Genomic DNA, 17,537 nt, shown 5'->3' with positions numbered 1-17,537 from the left:
TCATCATCATCCAATTTGCGCTGAAAAGACGAACTGAGGGTGGTCTGGCTATCACCCTGTGTACTGTCTTCCCCCATTTCCACCTCTTTCACATGCAAAGCGTCCGCCTTCATTGTGAGCAGCGAGCGTTTCAGTAGACACAGAAGTGGGATGGTTACGCTAATAATAGCTGCATTACCGCTCACCATCTGAGTTGATTCCTCAAAGTTGCGTAAAACCTCACAGAGGTCAGACATCCATGCCCACTCGTCGCTTTTGAAGAGCGGAAGCTGACTGGAAACGACGACTTTGTTGCAGCTGGTATTCCACTACTGTACAGACTAGCCAATCAGACGATCCTAATGCCGGCTGACAGGTTCTGATCTCCACAGTCCGTGACTGTGGGAATCAGAACCTTCTAAAATGTATATATAAAATCCCCCCTGCAGCCCTCAAAGTGCCCCCTCCTTACTTTATGGATGGCCGAGCAGGCGGGCGGGCGAAGCACTGCGTGCGATTTCCCCCCCCCCCCCCCACTTCCCCGATTTTCAGGATGGCCGAGCGGTTTCGCAGAGTGTCAGCATACAGCTGACACTCTGCTTGAAATGGTCGACATCGGTGCCGTTTAACCCCTTCCATGCCGCGGTTCATAGGGACAGGAAGGGAGCTCCCTCTCCCATCAGGCGCTGCTGTGCCATTGCATTCACCTGATAATTGACGGGATCACAGAGGGAGGGGACTCTCTCCCTCATCAGCCGCTGCTCTGTTGTGGCGGTGTCCGATGGTTACCATGGCAACCTGGCACCTTCACAGGCTTCTGGCTTGCTATGGTATAGCTAAGCCGGATCAGGCGTCTACTAAAGGCAGCAGCCTGATCAGGCTAAGTGTAAAGTCACAATATACTACAGTACACTATATAGTGTACTGTAGTGTATTATATAGGCATCAGACCCACTGAATCTTCAAGAACCAAGTGGGCCTGGGTTAAAAATGAGAAAAAAAAGTAAAAAATAAATGAAATGATTTGTTCTTATAGCCGCACATTTATCATTGATTAAAAATGAAAAAAATAAAATACACTACACATGTTTAATATCACCAAGTCCGTAACAACCTAATCTCTGAAAGGGTCATGTTACTTTCCCCGCCCGGTGAACGCCATAAAAAAAAAACTGATGAAATAGAAATTTTGCCCACCTCACTTCCCAAAAAAGGTAATAAAAGTTATCAAAACAGTCGTATGTACACCAAAATGGTACCAATCAAACCGTCACCTCATCATGCAAAAGATGAGCCCCTACATGAGACAATGTTTTTTTTTTCTAAAATGCTTTTATTGTGTTAAAGTAAAATAAATAAATAAAAGTATATATATTATGTATTGCCGCGTCCGTAAGTACCTGCTCTATAAAAATATCACATGACCTAACCCCTCAGATAAACACTGTAAAAAAAAAAAGGTGTAAAAAAGCCATATTTTGTCACCTTACATCACAAAAAGTGTAATACCAATCAAAAAGGCATATACCCCCCAAAATAGTACCAATCAAACCGCCATCTCATCCCGCAAAAAATTAGACCATATCTAAGACAAAAAATAAAAAAGCTATCACGGTCAAAAAATAAAAAAGCTATCACTCTCAGACAATTTAGACACTAAAATATGATAATTATTTTTTTGCCCTGCAAAAGATGAGCCCCTAAATGAGACAATCGCTCAAAAAATAAAAAAATATATGGCTCTCAGACTATGGAGACACTAAAATGCTATTATTGTGCTAAGTGAAATCAATTAAAAAAATAGTAGACATATTCGGTATCGCCACGTCCGTACGAACCTGCTCTATAAAAATATCACATGACTTAACATCCTCAGGTGAACACCATAAAGAAAAATGCCAAAAAAGCCATTTTTTGTCAACTTACATCACATAAAGTGTAATACCAAGTGATCAAAAAGTCATATGCACCCTAAAATAGTACCAATAAAACCATCATCTCATACCATTTTTTATTTATTTGGTTAGTACAATAGAAAGGTATCCCTGCATATCTTATTTATATATACTGTATTTTTCACCCTATAAGACGCACCAGCCCATAAGACGCGCCTAGGCTTTAGAGGAGGACAATAAGAAAAAAAAAATTTGAACCAAAAGGTGTGCTTTTGGTGGGTTTTGAACTAATGGTGGTCTGTGGATGACACTGTTAGGGGGATCTGTGGATGACACTGCTATGAGGGGAATCTGTGGATGACAGTATAAGATGCATACAGTTGCAAGAAAAAGTATGTGAACCCTTTGGAATGATTTGGATTTCTGCAAAAGTTGGTCATGAAATGTGATCTGATCTTCATCTAAGTCATAACAATAGACAATCACAGTCTGCTTAAACTAATAACACACAAAGAATTAAATGTTGCCATGTTTTTATTGAACACACCATGTAAACATTCACAGTGCAGGTGTAAAAAGTATGTGAACCCCTATACTAATGACATCTCCAAAAGCTAATTGGAGTGAGGTGTCAGCCAACTGGAGTTCAATCAATGAGATGAGATTGGAGGTGTTGGTTACAACTGCCCTATCAAAAACACACACCAGTTCTGGGTTTGCTTTTCACAAGAAGCATTGCCGGATATGAATGATGCCTTGCACAAAAGAGCTCTCAGAAGACCTACAATTAAGAATTGTTGAATTGCATAACGTTGGAAAGGGTTATAAAAGTATCTCCAAAAGCCTTGCTGTTCATCAGTTCACGGTAAGACAAATTGTCTATAAATGGAAAAAGTTCAGCACTGCTGCTACTCTCCATAGGAGTGGCCGTCCTGTAAAGATGACTGCAAGAGCACAGCGCAGACTGCTCAATGAGGTGAAGAAGAATCCTAGAGTGTCAGCTAAAGACTTACAAAAGTCTCTGACATATGCTAACATCCCTGTTAGCGATCTACAATACGTAAAACACTAAACAAGAATGGCTTTCATGGGAGGATACAACAGAGGAAACCACTGCTGTCCAAAAAAACATTGCTGCACATTTACAGTTTGTACAAGAGCACCTGGATGTTCCACAGCAGTACTGGCAAAATATTCTGTGGACAGATGAAACCAGAGTCGAGTTGTTTGGAAGAAACACACAACACTATGTGTGGAGAAAAAGAGGCACAGCACACCAACATCAAAACCTCATCCCAACTGTGAAGTATGGTGTTGGGGGCATCATGGTTTGGGGCTTTGCTGCATCAGGGCCTGGACGGACTGCTATCATCGAAGGAAAAATGAATTCCCAAGTTTATCAAGACATTTTGCAGGAAAACTTAAGGCCATCTGTCCACCAGCTAAAGCTCAACAGAAGATGGGTGTTGCAACAGGACAACGACCCAAAGCATAGAAGTAAATCAACAACAGAATGGCTTAGAAGAAAATACGCCTTCTGGAGTGGCCCAGTCAGAGTCCTTTCTTGAGGTCATGGCACAGCATCTCAGTCGGGTATTGAGATGCTGTGCCATGACCTCAAGAAAGCAATTCACACCAGACATCCCAAGAATATTTCTGAACTGAAACTGTTCTGTAAAGAGGAATGGTCAAGAATTACTCCTGACTGTTGTGCACGTCTGATCTGCAACTACAGGAAATGTTTGGTTGAAGTTATTGCTGCCAAAGGAGGTTCAACCAGTTATTAAATCCAAGGGTTCACATAATTTTTCCACCTGCACTGTGAATGTTTACATGGTGTGTTCAATAAAAACATGGTAACATTTAATTCTTTGTGTGTTATTAGTTTAAGCAGACTGTGATTGTCTATTGTTGTGACTTAGATGAAGATCAGATCACATTTTATGACCAATTTGTGCAGAAATTGATATCATTCCAAAGGGTTCACATACTTTTTCTTGCAACTGTAGCATCCTATGCTATATATGTGTCATCCACAGATTTCCCCCCCTCCATAACAATGTCCCTGTGTAAAATAGTGAATTAACTTCAATACAGGGGGTGGGGGCTGGCATCTGGTGTTGTTATGGCAGCGGGGCCTGGTGCAGTCACTGTATTCTATTCCACCAGGCCCCGCTCACTGTAGTATTAATAGGTAATGTGTAGGCATGGGTGCTGTTTTAAACTATAGTAATCCTCTGCAGCATAGAGAAATCCATGTAGTTCAGTACTCACTTAAAACTCCTGTAGGCAGGCCGGGCGGGCGGCGGCAGTGTAATGTCATTCACTACGTCACGTGCCTGCTCCTCCCACTTTATGAATGAAGCAGGCACGTGACGTAGTGAATGACATTACACTGCCGCCGCCCGCCCGGCCTGCCTACAGGAGTTTTAAGTGAGTACCGTACTACATGGATTTCTTTATGCTGCAGAGGATTACTATAGTTTAAAATAGCGCCCATGCCTACACGTTACCTATTAATACTACAGTGAGCGGGGCCCGGTGTAATAGAATACAGTGACACCGGGCCCCGCTGCCATTACAACACCAGATGCCGGCCCTCCCTGCTGACACACCGCCGGCCACGCTGTGCAGAATCGCGGTCGGTTATGTATCAGTGTAAATGGCAGTATTTGCCCCATAAGACGGACTTTTGGGGGCGGGGAAAGTGCGTCTTATAGGGCGAAAAATACAGTACTTATTTAGTTTTTTTCCGTAGTATGATTAAGTGGTGAAAATTATTAGTGCCCCCCATTTTTGACTATAGTATCTTATGTGGCCCCCCCCCCACATATATTGTTCCTAGAGTTGCCACTGGGCACCAGTAAGGATATGTAGGCAGGTTGGTTGGCTGCAGATCAGCACTTGGGTTATACTGGCCTAATAGTACTTTGGTGATGAGTGTCTTGGCTGTAATCCCTCACCTTGCAGCAGTGTCTTTAGTGCTTGTTGTAGCAGTTCACTCTGCTGTCTAGCACCTCAAGACTTTACTTGAGGAAAGTTTGAGTAGTTCTCTCTAGTTCTTACTTGACTAAAATCTGTAACAGGAGCAGGAGCTCTGCAATGTGCTTTGTTTCCCTTACGTCTCTGGACAGGAACTCCCCCTCCTGGCAGAAAGCAGGACCAGCCCCCTCTTACCAAGAGGGAGGAACAGGGTGGTTAGCCCTGTCCTGTTAACCCTTTGCAATCCATATCCTGCTAGAACATACAACCAGATAACAATAAAACAATACAAAATTCATAACAATGCAAACTATATACGAACTGTAATACCCCCCTAGAGTTTGTATGTTCTCCTCGTGTTTGCATGGGTTTCCTTCTTAGATTGTGAAATCCACTGGGGACAGTGAGTTATGATGTCTATACAGCGCTGTGGAATATGTCTGCGCTATATAAGTAAAATCATAATACATAAGTTCATGGGTAGTAAACAAAGCTTAATTATAAAGGATCTTAACCCATTCAGGAGCGGGCCTGTTTTTGTTTTGGCTTTTTTGTTTTTTCCTCTCCGCCTTCCAATAGCCTTAAGTTAAATAGATTTTCACAGATATATGAAGGATTTTTTTAGGGCAAATTGCTTTTTTAATTTATTTCTATTTGCCAATTATTTACTATATCATATATTGAAAAATGGAAAAAATATATTTTGCAAATTGTAAAAATGACAGAACAAGCTGCAGGTCAGTACGATTATGGCGCTAACACATTTGTATCGTTTTTTTTATGTTCGAATGCTTTAAAAAAAATAAAACCCTTTATCAACAACATCAAAATGGTTTGTTTTTTTCCCATCAACATTTTGAGGTACACACAACTTGACCATTTTGATTGCAAGCTCTTGCAAGCAGAGTCCTAACTTCACCCTAATGTGTGAAGTATGAATTTGTTTTAATAGTTTAATCTCGGATTTTGTTTGCACATTTACCTGCTGATTGAATACTTGCCAACTCTCCCGAAACGTCCAGGAGGTTCCTGGAAAAAAGAGTAGACCTCCTGCATTCGGAAGACTTGGCAAATTGCCCTTGCAAAGCTTGTTTGGCTGTTTTCTCTCAGAAAGCAACCCCCTGTACAAGCTCTAACCATATATATGTGGCTCAGTAGATGCACTTTTATTATGTTATGCCTAATGTAACATTTGTCAAATATACAGTATTATATATCAGCACCGTAGTTGCACTATACGCCATACATCAGCAACATAAAAAAGTATGTATATGTCTCCATCCACTGTGCTCAGATAAGATTGATAGGGCCAGGCAGGGATGATCACATTTACACTGCTTGGTCCTGTCAATCAATGTGCAGTTGCAGAGAGAGAGCTGAGCCTCTATGTGTAATGGCAACGCCCCCGTTTTTCTGAACACGGGACCAACACAGACGCCTTCAGCTGCCATGTGCACATGTAACAGGTCAGCCAGTGTCATAGGTGCAAATCTGCTGACAGATGGCCTTTAACCACTTTCAAAAAGCACCCACTCTGGTCAAATATTGCTGGAAAGACCAGGCACTGGGTGTAGCAGTATTACATGGAGGCCATTTAGATGAATAGCTATTCATGTAGTGCAGAGACAACTCGAGTTCTCCAGAATGGGAGGCTCTACTACCAAGTGTGGCTCATAAATGGAGGCCCCCAGGTGGGGGACCCCCCATCCTCCCGACATGTGATGTGCCTAGGTAGTAATATCACTAGTGTTGAGCGAACCCGAACTGTAAAGTTCGGGTCCGTACCGAACTTTGCAAGTTCAGGTACCCGAACGCAAAATTTGCCGGAAAAGTTTGGGATCGAATTCAGCGTTCAGGCATTTAATAAAGCTTTTGAAAGTCACTTAGAAGCCATCGCAGCCATGCCTAGTAATGGCATGGCTGTGATTGGCCAGTGCATCATGTGACCCAGCCTCTATACAAGCTGGATCACATGTAGCAATGCCCATCAGCTCTGAGTAGTGCAGGGACAGGCAGCTCAAGTGAGGGAGAGTGTTAGGAATCTGTGTATTTTATTTGTTGGTGACCTATAATGATTTTTTGTGGATGCAATACACCAGCTTTGTACCCCTGACACAGAAATATAATAACTAATCTGGCTGTTAATTCTGTGAGTGACCTATAGCGATTTTTTTTGGGTGCAATGCACCATCTTTGTACCCCTGACACAGAAATATAATAACTAATCTGGCTGTTAATTCTGTGGGTGACATATACCCATTTTTGGTGTAACTTACACATGCACTTTTTTATGTGACAGGGAAAAGAATATAGTTAATCTGACTGTTAGTTCGGCCAGTAACATATACCCATTTTTGGTGTGAGATACACGTGCACTGCATACGTGACAAGGAAATGAATATAGTTAATCCGTCTGCTAATTCATTGGGTGACATATCCCCATTTTTGGTGTAAGGTACACCAGCACTGCATACTTGACAGGGAAATTAATATATGGTAGTTAATCCGTCTGTTAGTTCAGTGGGTGACATATACCCATTTTTGGTGTGAGGTACACCTGCACTTTATATGTGACAGGGAAATTAATATAGTTAATCTGACTATTAGTTCGGCCGGTGACATATACCCATTTTTGGTGTGAGATACACGTGCACTGCATTTGTGACAGGGAAATTAATATAGTTAATCCGTCTGTGAGTTCAGTGAGTGACCTCAAAGAATGAGGAGAACATCAAATAAGGGACGTTGCCCTGGTCGTGGTTATGCTGGTGCTGGTGGAGCTCCTGTTGCAGGTCGAGGACGCGGTCTGTGCCAGCTACACGCCCAAATGAAGCACCTTCCTCAGGTGCGCATAGGCGACAGGATGTTCAGCGTAGTTTTGTAGGCCCGAATACCAGTCTACGAATGGTGAGGCCAGAACAAGTAGAGGCGGTAGTAGATTGGATGGCTGACAGTGCCTCCAGTTCCTTCACATTGTCTCCCACCCGGTCCCTTGCTGAAACCGCAGAGTTGGCACCTGCAGCCCATGGGCTTGCAAATCAGCCAAGCAGTCTGAGCCCCAAGTCATGCAGCAGTCTCTTATGCTTTTTGATGACTCTGCTGGTGGGGTTTCCATGGGCCATCCACTTAGCACTGCCCCAGAAGTGGAAGAGGTTGAGTACACTGCCCAACCACTTATGTTTCAGGATGTGGACATGGGAGGACCACCGCAGCACGTCTCTGATGATGATGAAGAAACACAGGTGCCAACTGCTGCGGCTTTCTGCCATGTGCAGACCGACAAGGAGGGCAGGGGTGAAGAGTGGGTGGAAGATGAAGTGGAGGATGATGAGGTCCTAGACCCCACATGGAATCAAGGATATGCAAGTGATGTGTACAGTTCGGAGGAAGAGGTGGTGGTCACACAGCGCCAGCCACACAGCAAAAGAGGGAGCAGGTTGCAAAAGCAGAGTGGCCGTCCCCTAGCTACTGCTACTGCCCACCACACCCAGGGACTGAGCACACCAAAACCAGCTCTAAGGATTTCCCTGGCATGGCAGTTCTCCAGACAATGTGCTGACGACAAGACGAGAGTGGTTTGTACACTGTGCAATCAGAGCCTGAAGCGAAGCATAAATGTTCTAAACCTGAGCACCAACTGCATGACCAGACATCTAAATGCCAAACACGAGCTGCAATGGAGTAGACACCTGAAAAACCACAAAAGATCTCGGGCTCCTCTTGCTCCCTCTTCTGCTGCGGTCTCGGCCTCGGCCTCTTCCTCCCCCTCTGGAGTGACAGTGGCACCTGACACCCTGCAAACAGAGGATGTGGCAGCAACACCACCACCTCCACCACCGTCACCCAGCATGTCCACACTGTCCCATGGAAGCGTTCAGCTGTCCATCCCCCAAACACTGAAGAGAAAGAGGAACTATGAAAATTAAAAAATTACCCCGATATGTCACAGCTGCTGCAGAAAGTGCGGGCCGTCTGTGCTCGCTTTCGGGATTTTCACACTGCTGCTGCTCGCCTGTCTGCGCTGCAGCATATCTTCGGCCTTTCCGCTCACCGCCTCATATTCAACATACCCACACGGTGGAATTACACCATGCACATGCTGGAGAGACTGTTCGAGCAGCAGCAGGTGATAGAGGAGTTTCCGCTGCAGCATGCATGGGTGAGCCGCTCTGCGGAACAGTACCACTTCACCACCGAGTGGGCCTTCATGCGGGACGTGTGTGCTGTGTTTCGAGTACTCCACCAACATGGCCAGTGCCGATGATGCAGTCCTCAGCATTATTATCCGACTTCTATGTCTCCTAGAATAAAACTGTATGGGCGATGATGAAAGAGGATGTGGCACAGGAGGAAGAGGAGGAGGAACAGGGATCATTTCCATGGTTATCAGGTCAGTCATTCGCAAGTGGCTCGGAGGGTGGGTTCCTGCACCAAAAGAGGCCAGGTACACAACTGTCCAGCCAGGGCACAGTTCTGCAGGATGAGGAGGATGATGAGAAGGAGGAACTGTGTTCACAGCAGAGTGGCACCCAAAGCAGCTTATGGGCATCGATGGAGTTTGGCAGGGGGATACAGAGGACACAGGCGATACACCTCCCACAGAGGACAGCTTGTCCTTGCCTCTGGGCAGTCTGGCACACATGAGCGACTGCATGCTGCAGTGCCTGCGCAACGACCGCCGAGTTGCCCATATTCTAACCAGTGCTGATTACTGGGTGGCCACCCTGCTGGATCCACGCTACAAGGACAACGTACTGTCCTTAATTCCATCACTGGAGCGTGATCGGAAGATGTGCGAGTACCAGCGCACACTGATAGATGCACTGCTGATGGCATTCATACATGACAGCGGGGGCTCTGTGGAAGCACAAGGCGAGAGGAGGAGGAAGAAAGTCGCCAACACAACTGAGACACCGCCAGCACCTCAGAAGGGAGGGTTAGCATGGCCGAAATGTGGAAAAGCTTTGTCAGCACGCCACAACAACCAGCACCACCAACTGATACGGAACATCTTAGCAGGAGGCAGCATTTTAGCAACATGCTGGAACAGTACATGTGCACACGCCTACACGTTCTGACTGATGGGTGTGCCCCATTCAACTTCTGGGTCTCCAAATTGGGCACATGGCCTGAGCTTGCCATTTACTCCTTGGAGGTGCTGGCCTGCCCTGCAGCAAGTGTATTGTCCGAACGTGTGTTTAGCATGGCAGAGGGGTGATGACAGACAAGAGCAACCGCCTGTCCACAGCCAACATTGACAATCTCACGTTCATTAAAAGTGACCAGTAATGGATCCGACAGGACTTGTTCGTACACCGGCCGCACCCAATCATTGTTATACTCCAGCGTACTTTTTCTTTGCATTCTCTTTTCTATTTCCCAATTTTTTGGGGTCTTCACAAATTTATAAAAAAATTAATAAAAAAAAATAAAAACACAACAAAAACAGTGTTGGCTACCTCCTCCTCCTCCACTGCCGCTTCCACCTCCTCCTCAACCTCCTACTCCACTTTGACCTCTGCCTCCTAGTTCAAGATTATTATTTTCAATTTTTTCTATTCTATGTTATTTTAAGTTATTTCCCCATCCACATTTGGTTTCAGGGCAACTGTCCTGCTCTTGCCCCCATTTTGCAGCCCTCTAGCCCTTACTATGACTATTTTATAGCTATTTTAGTGCACCAAAGTTCAGGTCCCCATTGACTTTGTGTTCAGAACCCGAACTTTGACCTGAAGTTCGGCCGAACCTGGCGAACCCGAACATCCACGGGTCTACTCATCCCTAAAGATCACATATAGACATGGTTGTTATGACACATAACTGGGAATAAATTTCTGAATAAATATGGATTCTTCTACTTATTAGGAAAACTAGCAAGTACTGGATGACCCATAAACAAAGCAGAAACATCTGTGGGATATTTCTCAATAAAAGCAACAGGATATTTTAGTTTAATAAACAATCTTTCATTTCAGCATTTTATGGCATCTTTAATATGTGACCCTGTTACTCTTTCCATTTTACATTATTTATGAGACTTGAATATCTTTAGTAGAGGGGGTCAGCCAAAAAAGTCCCAATTGTATGAGTGGCTATGGATCCGCCCTGCGTGTTCTGCTGAATTGCACATTCTTACAAATGCTTACAAGGCTTTCTCTTTAATCAGCTGTAATGAAATATGTCAACAGAGAGTAATACAAGTCCTCTTCTCAGTGGCAAGGATCATGAACGGACATGTTTCACAGGCTGCCTCAGTCATATCGTAGAGAACAAAGGGCTTCTGAGCTGTACTCATAATAGTTATGTGAAACATCTATTTCTTATAAAGCAATGCTACTAATTATTGATTGATGGGCGGTCACTAAGACATGACATCAATATATGTCAACCACTGGGATTCCCGTCAATCATGAGGACAACCAAGTCATGGAATCAGGTGGCCCTTCCAACATTTAACCAGCAACGTTGCTTTCTGTGCAGTGTGTCTTGTATTGTAGCTCAGCTCCATACCATGAACAGGGCTCAGATAAAATTTGCCCTGTCCAAAGGACCCAGGGACATCTTTTGTGTGTGAAGAAAGACAGTCCAATCATCAGTATGGGAAGGGGATCTTTACAGTTAGAGTAGTCAAGCTTTGGACTGCATAAGAGGTAGTCATGGAAAATACTGACAAAATATAAAGGCTAAATACTATCAATGGCTTTAAAAATTATAGTTCTTGTCAGAGAATGATGTTCTATTTTATTAAGGGAAATTTTCCAGTTGCCATGTGGGGTCAAGTCAGACCTCCAGAAGGTCAAATTCTTGACAATCACTCTGGCACCCATTGCAATGAATCGGCACTCCCTGTATGGGAAACAGCTGAGATATATAGATAAATATCTAGATATAGATAAAGGTATAATATACAAGCATGGTGAGAGTTGGAATCAGGAAATTATACAATGACTGGGTCAGGTGTAGATGATAGTCTATGTTTTGTTTGTGACGCCAATTGCAGCGTACGCAGGGTACTATCAAGGTATTATAACGCACGTCCCAGGTCAGGAATGCCAGAGTGGTGTAATGGCTTATAATGTCTCTATAGGTGGTGGTAATTGTGTCAACGGTGTCTCTGACCTAGGTACGGCTGGACTCCTGGCTCACTTGCAATAAATTTGAGTGTAGTGATAGGAGTAATAGAGGGATTTTGCAGCAGAAACTGATGCACAGACCTTTAGATGCGGTTCAAACTTCTCTTTACTGAAGACAACTTGAATCCAAACAGAATACAGCTTTGGTCTTTGGTCCTAGCAGGTTTTGGCAATGTTTGGCAGGAATAAATCTTCTGCACTATAAATCTGGAGCTTGCAGGATAAGACGTCTGCTTAGTAGCTCTGTAACTGTGGCAGGAATTTATCTTCTGCGCTTCTCTTTTTCTTCTGCTTTGTGGGGACTGACTAGCTGAGGAGGAGGATATGGCTTCTCCTAGGTCTCTGGACTCACAGATAGGCTCTCAGGGAATTCTTTCATCCTGGAACTCTGGAGATTGTCTGCTTTCTTCTCATCCAGCTGAGGCTGCAGGGCTCAGACTGGGAAATTGATCAATGTCTCAGCCAAGACAAGATCCTGGCTTTCTTCCCTATACAGGGGGACTCCTGAACTCTATCACACAGCCTTCATATCAGATGACAAGGTAAAGGCTCTTAACAGACAGTAGCAGGCTAGAGGCGTGTAGTAACACAACTCTGGGGTGTTACAGGTATACATTACAAATAAGAATGCTAAGGCTTGATGGCTATGGATGAAGGTTTTGGTCATCAAACTGATAAGTGTCTAGTGGCAATCATGCTAAACATCGTGGACCAAAGTACAAATTATAAAAGCCTTGCTTGGTGTAAGCAGAAAGGTTGGTTTCCAAAGAGAGTGATGACAACAGCCAAAGACTCAAACTTCTTTATGCTCCTGGGAGTTCTAATCCCTCGGACTGTACTAATGGAGATGGTGTCAAACCACATGATCGTTTAGATTTTCTGTATAGGCCCCAATCTGGGGGCAACAGTGACAATGGTTCTTGAGCACGATGACTTTACTAGATAGCTTTATAATTGTTCCATAGAAAAGCACATTATTCAACAGCACAGCATGATGCACCATGTATGAAGATGGCAAGCTGGTTGGCTGTGGTAGCTTTCCACTCAGACTTCCCAGTAATTCATGGTGAGACTCCTTCTTTCATCCTGCTTTGGGGATTCTCTGAGATGTGCCCCTTTCATGCACTTGTCAGATTCTCATACCACAGCCTATGTACCAGTCTCTGTTTCTGTCTGCATCTTACACTTAGGAGACATGCTTGAGTCATATTGCTACACAGCAGCAGCTTTTTGGTCTCTTCTGGACAGCTTTGATTACTATCTTTGTGGCTTTCTCACTGTGTTACTATTCTAATCCATTTGACTTTCAGGGGACTTCACAGGCTATGTCCAGCTGCTTGGCGCCAAAACACTATTTTTATCCTCATACACTCCTCCCAGAATTGCAAAGAAAAAAAGGGTGTCCATCAGCACATCCCAATGCGCAGGTGCACGTTGCTATGGCCGAAAACACAACATAGAACATAACAGACAATGCAACAGCTCTCTGCAAACCAAATAAAGTACAAAAATGCATTATAAATGCTAATGCTATGCCTATAAATTAGAGATTCTTGGCAAATACATTTTGTACAGAATTATTTGAGCCCGTCTGCCACACGTCAAGGCGATGCCTTGTTATGTGCCATGGCGGCTACCATACAATTCCCAGAATGCATCCGGATACCTCTGTGTTCTCATGTGTATACAGGGCTCTCTTATGGGGAATACCTTGAACACATTGAACTGCTTCCCCTCGGTAATGGGGCACAAGGCTGTTTTTTACTGTTGTCAGTCTAAGTTGGAATGGGAGGCCGATCAACACCCAGCTAAAGTGGGAGAAACCCCTAAGTGCCATCTACATAATATGTACAGATAAGCGGAGCGAACTTCGGGTGCTACATCCGAAGCCGCTGCACAAAAAAATTGGTTATGATACTGTACGGAGGTTCGTCTCTATACAGTATTAGAATGTATGGGCTCCGATGAACTGAAGTAGGTTATTCACAAAGTTTTGGGAGACTTCGTTGAATAACTTTGGTAACTATTACAGTGAAAAACCTTGGAACCAAACTCGTCTTCAGTTCCGAGTGGTACCTTGGAACGCGACTTTGTGAATAACTTACTTCAGCTCATCCGAGCCCATACATTCTAATACGGTACAGAGACAAATCTCATTACATTATAACAAATTTTTTAGTGAAGCGGCTTTGAATGTAGTATTGGAAGTCGCTTCACCCATGTCTAAAAATATGCAGCAAATATAAAGTGAAGGGTCACTATTCTGTTTCTAGTCAATTTGCCCCTTTAGGGCCTAAGAAATATGGCATATTCTGCTCAATGATAATTGCTTTGTTGTACTTTCTGACATATCTAATTACCATGTCTGTCTTTTATTGCCATATGATAAAATGAAAAAAAAAGAATTTACAAAAAAATATAAATAAATGTTAAGACCAAACAAAATACAACATGGTTCTGATTACTTCTTGTCCAGAAACCCGATATACCGTACAACATAAAATGTACATGAACAAATTCCCTAGTTGAAAAGGTTAAAGACAGGCTGTAAAATAAGACAAACAGTACCACAGTTCTTCCCCAGAAGATAAAAGAGTCACCATCTTACAGCAACACTCTGAGGTACTGCTGAAATTTATGCATTTTAAGTATTTTTCCATCATTCTGTAACCCCAAACTGTATATATAACCGCTACTCCAAAGCCTCTGTCCTGTGCCAGTCATTGCACTAGTTGCCCATACAGTATAGCAGGGATGGCCAACCTGAGGCTCTCCAGCTGTTGCAAAACTACAACTTCCAGCATGCCCAGATTGCCTACAGGTATCAGCCTACAGCAAAGCATGGTGGGAGTTGTAGTTTTACAACAGCTGGAGAGCCACAGGTTGGCCAGCCCTGCAGTATAGGATTCAATTTAAACTGCTCATTCTCACCCACAAAGCTCTCCACAGTGCTGCACCTCCTACATCTCCTCATTTGTCTACCACCCTACCTGTGCTCTATACTTTGTCAATGATTTACAACTAACATCCACTATAATTCAAACCTCTCATTCCTGTCACTTCTACCCCAAGTGCATCGGACTATAGCCGGCGCCAGGGGTATCCCTTGCCCCTTAGGAGGTTTTTACGATATATGTCCCTCTTACAGAGCAAGTAGCCATGACGCCAGTTGCAGTTAAGCAACGGGGACTTGGAGTCCCCTTTGTAAATGGTAGTGTTGGTACCCAGAAGTAGGATTGCCAGAGTGGTGTAGAGTGGCCTACAATCTCTCTGAAGGTGTTGTATGCACGTGTCACGGTGCTGCTACCTGGATATCTTTGGATCCCAGACGTGGTTGTCCATAGCAGTGATAAAAAGGAGTATGAATATCTTGGATGATGAAGGAATAATTGAGTCCAGACTTAGTATATACGTTGAACACAGCTTTACTTGGCATAAATTTTGACCAAGGAACAATCTTCCAACTTTATCTTGATCTTTAGCAGGTTTTGGCATTAGGTCCCTTTCACACGAGCATGATTTCCGCGCGGGTGCAATGCGTGACGTTAACGCATTGCACCCGCACTGAATCCTGACCCATTAATTTCAATGGGTCTGTGCACATGAGCGTTGTTTTTCACGCATCAGTTCTCCGTTGCGTTAAAATCGCAGCATGTTCTATATTCTGCGTTTTTCACGCAGCCCTGGCCCCATAGAAGTGAATGGGGCTGCGTGAAAAACGCATTGCATCTGCAAGCAAGTGCGGGTGTGATGCGTTTTTCACTGATGGTTGCTAAGAGATGTTGTTTGTAAACATTCAGTTTTTTATCACGCGCGTGAAAAACGCATCAAAACGCATTGCACCCGCGCGGAAAAAACTGAACAACTAAACGCAATCCAGACAAAACTGACTGAACTTGCTTGCAAAATAGTGCAAGTTTCACTGAACGCACCCTGAACGCATCCGGCCCCAATCCGCAACGCCCGTGTGAAACCAGCCTTAGGCCTCTTTCACACGGGCGTTGCGGTTTTGGGCCGGATGCGTTCAGGGAAAATGGTGCGATTTTGACACAAAAACAAGTCAGTTTTCACAGCGATTGCATTCCATGTTTGCGTTTTTTCCGCGCGGGTGACATGCGGATTGGCTGCGTTTTTTCCGCGCGTTAAAAAAAACGCAACCATCCTTTTGAGTCACCTGTTCATTATCCAGACATATAAATACCCCCAGCATGCTCTTCTTTTTGGGAAAGCTCCATTTTGTGTGGATAGAAGCTGTTGTGTGTTTGATTTTGCTCCTTAGCAGGATGTCTACTTTCTCTGTATCATATACTGACCATGTGCTTTTGCACTGGCTGGTATCCCGTTGCTTTGGGAGCAGAGAGAAAGTATTGAGGAGGAACCGCAGAGGAAGAGAATGTGGGTTCATCCAATTATGGCGCAGAGGGCTAGTAAAGGTCAGTTTGCCAGCCTGTATTCTGACCTCCGTGCGCACCCTGCAAAATTTTTTGCTTACTGCCGAATGTCCATTTCCACATTTGATCGGCTTTTGGCGGAGTTGAGGCCTGGGTTGACCTTCATGGACACCAACATGCGGCGTTGTGTTTCTGCAGAGGAACGGCTCATAATTACTCTCCGGTAGGTAAAATACTGTGTAGTTATAAAGACATAAAAGTAAATTATTGTGGATTTAGAGATGATGTTTTCAGTACGTGCCTCAGCCCCGGCAAAAACTAGTGCATGCACCACTTTTTGGGGGCGTACACAGATCACATACCCCTTCAAGTTCAATGGGTCTGGATCTGTCTGCGGCATGCGCACGGATGCTGCCATGCATTTAGGGCCGCAAATGTCCCCAATGCACATAACGGCCAGCACAAGTTCGTGTGCCTGAGCCCTAAAAGAGAGCATGGTTACAGTGTTTTAATACTTTTTTTTTTTTTTGTTTCCCTACAGATTTTTGGCCACAGGGAATTCTTTTACCTCACTCCACTTTGAGTTTCGCATGGGGACCTCAACCATAGCTGGCATAGTAAGGGGAACCTGTGCCACTATTTGGTTGCGTCTGAGAGCTGCCAGTGCTGCCACAACCAACAAGGCAGCAGTGGCTAAATATTGCCCAGGGCTTCCTGGAGAGGGCACAATTTCCCAACTGTATTGGTGCCCTTGACGGGAAGCACATACGGGTGAAGAAGCCACCGAACTCAGGGTCCCGATTCTATAATTATAAGCAGTTTTTCTCTGTAGTTTTGTTGGCCTTGGTTGACACAAACTACAGGTTTATAATTGTAGATATCGGGGCCTATGGAAGTTCGGCAGATGCTCGCATCTTCCGGGCTTCCAGAATGAGTCGGTGGCTTCAGACCAACCAACTGGACATTCCCCAGCCAGCTCCTCTTCCTGGATCCTCTGGACCACCTGCACCCTTTGTCGTAGTTGGCGATGAGGGGTTTGCACTCTCTCCAAACCTCATGCGTCCTTTTCCTAGGCGAGGATTGGACGCGAAAAGGCAAACCTTCAATTATCGCCTAAGCCGTGGCCGAAGATATGTGGAGTGTGCCTTCGGGATCTT

This window comes from Bufo gargarizans, chromosome 4 (assembly GCF_014858855.1).
Source record: "Bufo gargarizans isolate SCDJY-AF-19 chromosome 4, ASM1485885v1, whole genome shotgun sequence".
Classification (NCBI taxonomy): Eukaryota; Metazoa; Chordata; class Amphibia; order Anura; family Bufonidae; genus Bufo; species Bufo gargarizans.
The sequence above is the reverse complement of the archived record's forward strand: the minus strand, read 5'-3'. Positions refer to the sequence as shown.